This window comes from Dermacentor andersoni, unplaced genomic scaffold (assembly GCF_023375885.2).
Source record: "Dermacentor andersoni unplaced genomic scaffold, qqDerAnde1_hic_scaffold ctg00000033.1, whole genome shotgun sequence".
NCBI classification, from domain to species: domain Eukaryota; kingdom Metazoa; phylum Arthropoda; class Arachnida; order Ixodida; family Ixodidae; genus Dermacentor; species Dermacentor andersoni.
Window position 1 is genome coordinate 2593405 of NW_027314755.1, and position 7082 is coordinate 2600486.

The 7082-nt window shown below is 45.5% G+C and overlaps 1 pseudogene; it reads left to right on the plus strand.

Annotated features, from left to right (window-relative positions):
* The window catches only part of LOC126518109 (uncharacterized), a 125187-nt pseudogene extending 118105 nt beyond the window's left edge, over window positions 1-7082 (plus strand).

Here is a 7082-nt window from a genome sequence, read left to right on the forward strand (position 1 = left end):
ACCAGAAGTTACAGCTTCACTGATTATGTGAAGCAACACAAGGAAGAACTTCGAAGCAATATTTATTTTGCAACTTGTTTGTGCAGTAACTAGCGTACATAACGTGGTCCTGTACCACGTGGTTGAGGACAGCAGACCGAATTTTCTTCCATTTGATGTGATTGTCCGGACGATCTTGTTTTGTTCTCAAAAATTGCCCGGATGTTCTCATTCGTGCGCCTGGGTAACTGCTCTAGCCATTCGTGCTAGATCACTTGAATGTTGCCAACTACGGGGACTAAAAGCATCTCGTGCTGAATATGTATTTATTGGCCCAACATGTTGAAGCAATATTGACATTTTAATTATTGGGAAAACAATTTATGCTTATCAAACGCTTGGTGAGGTTTTGAAACCTGGCTCCACTCGCTCAACGAGTAGATCTCAGCTTTCTTAAAATACTAGTACGGCCGTATTGGTTTTGTTTACTTGATGAAAAGAGCGCTACGAAGACGCGGACTAAAAGAACAACATGTTGGTTTTGTTTAGACAAATAATTATGTGTGACACATCCTGCTATATATGTAGTACTGCGCTCGAAACAATGCAAATACACGCAATAGAACATCCTACAGAAATTATGAGAATGGCGTACTATTTAGTCAGATTTTTTTTGGCTCGTCTGCTACTTCGCTTTTCCTTGCTTATTTAGTTACCCTGGGCATGTCTACCCATTCCTACCAATCATGTACTATTGGACTATTATAACAATTACATACATTAAATTGATGATTTATGTATTTATTTTGCAGATAAATTGCATCTACTGAGCTGAAACGCCATCGCAACCTTTTCCTGTTGGCCCCACCACAACCATTTTTAAGTTTCCTTTCTTTATGTTCAGTTTATTGTAAAGACCTTGACGCGAAGAGGGCGACGTAACCAGGTTTTTTTTGGTAACCCTGCCAATCATCTACTCCTTCAGTATTATAACGATTACGTGCGTCATATTGACCACTTATGCATTCATTTTCCAGTTAAAGCATCGTGGGACAAATTTTCCTGGAGTACTCGCCAAAAGATGCCTACGCCTTACTGTAGGACTGTAGGGGACTAAAAAAATTGAGAGACCTCTCAATATAATTTGGCTTGAACCGGGTGGGATGCAAACTGTTGTCAGAGCAACTTTCACCCCCATGAATGCAATTTGGCTTACACTGGCTGCCACGGAGTGGTCCATGGTTCAAATCCCGGTCAGAAGTACGCCACAAGTATTGTGATAGCAGTACATGACACTCCAGCCATATTTTATGAGACGTTCGATCAAAATTCCAAGGCCGATAACATCATCGCCGCGCGCCATACCGTATGCTGCATATGCAAGTCAAATCTATCGAGGGTGAGCCGGCAGTCGCGGTCAAACTTGCGCACGCAAGAGAGGAGGGGGGACGAAGCGCACCGTCTTCCGCCGCACGCAAGGCACCGGGGAAGGGGAGGGAGAAAGGGCAGCGAAGAACCTATCGCGAAAGCGATCTGCGAAGCGGACAGAGTGCGCCGAAGGCTGATAGCTTTGTGTGGGCTGAGTCTTCGCCACTTCGCATTGAAGCGAAAAGCAGCAAGAAGCGGCTCGCTGCTGCTGCCGTGTGTCCGCACAATCAGAGATTTGACAGCGAGTTTTCGCGGTCATCGCTTGAGATGTGTTCGTGTCGGTTTGTGCGCACGTGACAGCAAGCTTCTTAATTTATTTATTACGCGAATGTGTAGAATTATACACAGCCGATAAAAATACTATCATTTCTGCCTTTCCACCAGTAAGGCCAAGAACCAGCAGGAGCCTCCGGCGTCATCGTCTCTGCCCACCCGACCAGACCCTCATGCACCGACAGCGCTCGGATGCGCGACCTACCATGTCCGTTGGCCCCCGCTGGTACAATCTTGAAGATTGGCAGGAAAATTACGACTGAGTCAGTGAGTCTAAGCAACCAGTGGGATAAATTTCAACTTAGATATACCTTCTTCCTTACTGATCTTGCTTAGACTTTAAGCACCAGCTGCTTGCGAGGCAGCTGTTGCACCTCGACGCCTAATTCAGCAGGGTCGCGCGCTGAAGAGAACGGCGTGGCCATCATAATTTATCTACAATGTAAACAGATGTAAACAGAGTAAGAGGATTAAGGGGAAGATAATGCTCACAGTATACCTGGTCGTTTCCTGCTTGTCTGGACACGTACAACCAGGCACCCAAGCAGCCGCGGCGTGAAGCTAGCAAGTTTTCAAAATCACGAGTGGGTTTTAAGCAAATAAATAAAGCTGCAGGTCGATCATTGTAAAAGTCAGGTGACAGAGTGGTTCAGGAAAACAACCAACATAAGGCAAATGCCGTGGTTATGCTGTGGAAAGCGACAATCTTGTGACGAGATTGGTTAAAGCTTCAGCAATGGAAGCCTGTAGAAGCGACTAAATTTGTACTCGATTTTCAAGAGAAAAACGTCCCCGTGATAAAGCTACGACGCATATCGTAATAGCCTGTACATTGCAAGTAGTCCGACAACCCAGCTTTCGACTGATGCCTGTTACGACCCTTCACGCATGGCGTAGCATCGTTCCTATACGCGATTTTTGAAACACAGTCGTGAAAATGCACGTGCTAGCTTCACAAACCCAAGCGTATCTTCGCTGAAACTTTGGAATCAGTGGTCGACTGGTGTAACCGCCCGTACCTGTCGTCCCGCGGTTTGCTGGCAGCGGTTCGATACTGAGATCTGTGATATAATAATTTGAAGTCTCATAGGACTTGCTTCCTCAGGTTCTCTTCAGCGCGAAGAAAAAGAAAATTGAAGCTTTGGTTTCGATTTACCTTTTTACTTTTCAAATGTAGCTCTTCAAATATTATATAGCGTGTATTTTTTTTTTTTGAGCTGTACGAAATTTAAATAAAACCACATACCTGTGGCAAGTTCGACAATACTGCTTCCACGAGCAATCAAATGCGTTATTCAATAATTCAGCGACTTCAATAATTAGGTGTTTACTGTACTCGGTTCCATACAGAGCAGTCAACGCTGATGAAGCTACGCAAGAAGTACAGCCCAGAAACGTTATCACTCCGCGCGCTCCGTCCATGCTTCACTGGGCGTTCCTTCAATGCGTCGCTGCGCACCAACAGCGTTAGTCCGTGCTAGCGTGCGCAAGGATGCGTTTGTCGCAGGAGACTAAGATGATTTTACAGCTTTAACTAGCGAGCAGGCCGAGTCAAAACATGCGACATTCTAGGGGATAAATACTGCCCTTAAAGACTGACAGAGGTTCCACCACAATAACGCAAGCATAACTAAATATTCTCTATAAGGATAACATATCAGATAGTGAAGCTTCAAGCTATTTAAATTTAGTAGTCTCACTACTGTCATCGGCTTAGTTTATGGTACAGAACAAAGATCTTCGGTAAGAACACAAGAGCCAAACACAGAACCAGAATAGGAAATGCATTGAACAAAAAAAAACGAAATAACTATTCCTATGCATACAATGTGGCAATATATTTTCTTAACAGCCCCTACAACTATTGTCTGTCGAAGGCAACAGCGCTGAAGAACCTCAATTGATGGCAGAGATTACTTTTCAGTTGACAATAAAGAACAGTCCTCATTTTTTGAGTGGTCGCTAATGTGAATTGTTTTCTTCTATTCACACAGCAGAATCACTGAAAGACTAAACGAATTCTGAATTAAAACGTGTTCAATAGTACTGGTAAAGCGCTTGCACAAAACACTTCTCTAACCAAATGAAGTGTCAAGAATCTTGAGTGGACATTAATTAAATTATGGGGTTTTACGTGCCAGAACGTTCTGATTATGAGGCACGCCTAGTGGAGGACTCCGGAAATTTCGACCACCTGGGGTTGTTTAACGTGCACCGAAGTTCACGGGTGTTTTTGCCTGCATCGAAATGCGGCCGCCGTGGCCGGGATTCGATCCCGTGACCTCGTGCTCAGCCGCCCAACAGCATAGCCACTGAGCATGCACGGCGGGTGAGTGGACATTTCAACCTACTAGTTACACAAAACGCATACTTGCAGCCCATTAGGGTTTCTCTTGAAATTTTCTAAAGCTACGTTCGACGACAACATAGTTCTGCAAATCAATAGCGCTGTCTAGGACCTGCACTGTACTTCGGCAATGAAGCACGATACATATTTCTGGCGACAATGCCTCGTCTACTAATTGCTAGAAAGCAGCATTTTACTCAGCCGTTTTAAATATGAAGAGAAGCCGGTGTATGCACACGATGCGTTTAGTTAGTTGCTTGCTCCTGTGGAAGAATATCAGCGTCGTTTCCCTACACGGCTTCACTTTCCCTTCGTTATGCAAAAGCCGCGGGCGAATTACTTAACTTGCGCACTAGTCAGAATACTATGGCTGTCCACCCCTATGCGTAACGAGGGGTGTATTATTTTAACCGACTCATCAAGTGAATCCCACCATAGTCTTAATCCCTAAACCGGGAAAATAGAAAGCTATTCAGAAATTCAGGCCAATCTCAGTTACGTAATATCTCTCACCAGGTTAACCGATTATATCGAAAGTCACAACCTCCTATCGTCTGTACATGTACATCTTCCAAACATTTTTCAACAAGGGATGTTGTCCTCAGTTTCAGAGACGAAGTACTAAACCACGTAGCGACTGAAGAAGAAAACGTAGCAGTGAGGTTGGACCTAAAGAGCGCATTCGACACTATGTCCAATAAGCTCATCATGGAGGAACTAGAAGAAATGGGATGCGGAAAGAAAATTTTCGACTATGTCAAATCCTTCTTAACTGGTAGGACTGCCACGATAGGTTTAGAAGATATACGATCACCCAAGCTCAGCCTCGCCAACAAAGGAACTCCACAGAGATCTATACTCTCGCGCTTATTGCTAAACATTGGTATGGACAATTTGACAAGAAAGTTGCATCAAATCCAAGACCTCAAATTTGCGCTCTATGCGGATGATATCGCCTTATAGATGCACAGAGGATCGTTAGGCCACAAAGAAAGCACCCTACAAGAAGCCATCCACACCGTCCATCACTTCGTGGCAGAACACGGCATGGCCTGTGCACCAGAAAAGTCCGAATGGATCAGAATCCACGGACGAAACTACCACAACAGGTCAAACCTACACCTCCAACTAGAGAACAGCATGTTTCCAGACAAGACCAAGATTCGTGTCTCGGGCCACTGGATCCAAAGAACCAGGCGAGCGGATCACACTATCGCGACCCTAAAAGCCACAACGAAGCAAATAGCAAGACTGATAGGGAGAATCACAAAGAAAGGGAGGGGCCTGTACGAAAGCGAAACGATACGACTGGTTCAAGATTTTGTCATCAGCCGGATAACATACGTTCTACCCTATATAAACTTAAGTGGCACAGAAATCAAGTTGGTCGCCCAGATTATACGGTGCGCATACAAGGTGGCGCTAGCATCACCAGTGAACACCGGAAATGAACGACTACACGACACAGGAGTTTACAGGCAGCGGTTCTGATAAATCAGACATAGCGCCTGTGTCTCACACAAGCCGGACAACAACGACTGACCGAACTAAGATACTCGCTGAGATCGCGGTAATGCAGTGACCAAATCCACCAATTACACCGCCACATCAGGAAGCAAATACAAGCCACACCGATACCAAACAACATGAATCGCGATACCACAAAGGGCGAAAACAAGCCCGAGTCAAGCAACTTAAACGCTTTGGGAATAATCAAAAAGTGCAATACCTGGAAGCCACTCGGACTGCTAGAGGACACGTCAAATACAGCTATTCGCAACACGCTGCGGAAAAGAGCATTGGCGGCAGCGGCAGCGTCGAAGAAGCATCGTCAAAGTAACAACCTGCCTTTTCGCAGATAACGCCAGCTGTCCTGTGACGTCGCTACCGCGCTTGCTTCAACCTTGGTGGGCGTAGCTCTGCAAGCGTTTTTGCTGCAAGCCCTCTTTGTCCGGATCACGCCGCAGTCTTCTTCAAGCGCCACCATCGACAGAGCAAGCTATAAAGTGGTGGAAATCGAGGCCTGCTTTCACATTGGCGGCAGCGGCAGCATCGAAGAAGCATCGTCAAAGTAACAACCTGCCTTTTCGCAGGTTAGTATTTCTATACTTAGTAATTTTTCCCCTATTGCTGATGCTGCCAAATTGTGACCATGTCTTGCAATGTGATATGCGCCACTTGTGAGCTAACGCTTACTGTTTCAGACTCTATCATTGAATGTAGAGACTGTACTTCTAAATTTCACACCGGGAGATGCTCAGGAACCTCGGACACGACAATTAGGTCGAAGGGAGATGCGTACCGCCTGGCTTGGCGCTGCACGTCCTGTAGACGGCAGAAATTACGTGTGCAACCTAACAAATCTAGGGATGATTCTGACGCGCAAGACGTGCGGCAGTTGTTAATGACCATTAACGGAAAGCTTGACCAGATGTTGCCACTCCGAGAGGTAGCTGAAGGCATTGAAGACACTTTACAATTTCTGAGCGAACAGTACGATGAACTGCAACAAAGAACGGAGCGAAATGAAAATGTGATCCAGGATCTAAAACGCAGAAATGAAATACTTGAAGGAAACTAGAGCGATGTCGATCAGCTTCAGGCTGAAATTGACCAACTTGAATGGAGGAGCCACCGCTTAAACCTGGAATTTCATGGGATACAACACTCTGAAAAAGAAAACCTGCTCGAAAAGCCAAACGACGCAGCCGTGCAGCTCGGACTTCCACAGCTCTCAGAAAATGACGTTTCAGTTCACCGGCTGCCATCAAAGAAAGAAAAGATACCGGGTATAATATGTCGCTTCGCGAAACAAGCAGATGGGGATCGCTGGTGGAAAAGCAGAAAGAAGTTACGTGAATCGAAAGACGATGTATTCCTGCTTGAAAATGTCACGAAAAGGACTCGCGATTTGCTTTTTCAGACAAAGATATTGGTGAAGCGAGCAAACTACAAATATGTGTGGCACAGCAACGGCCGCGTTCTTGTCCGAAAAACTGACGGTGAACGCGCAGTAGCTGTTTGTACCGAGAGGGACCTTGATAAGCTCGCTTAA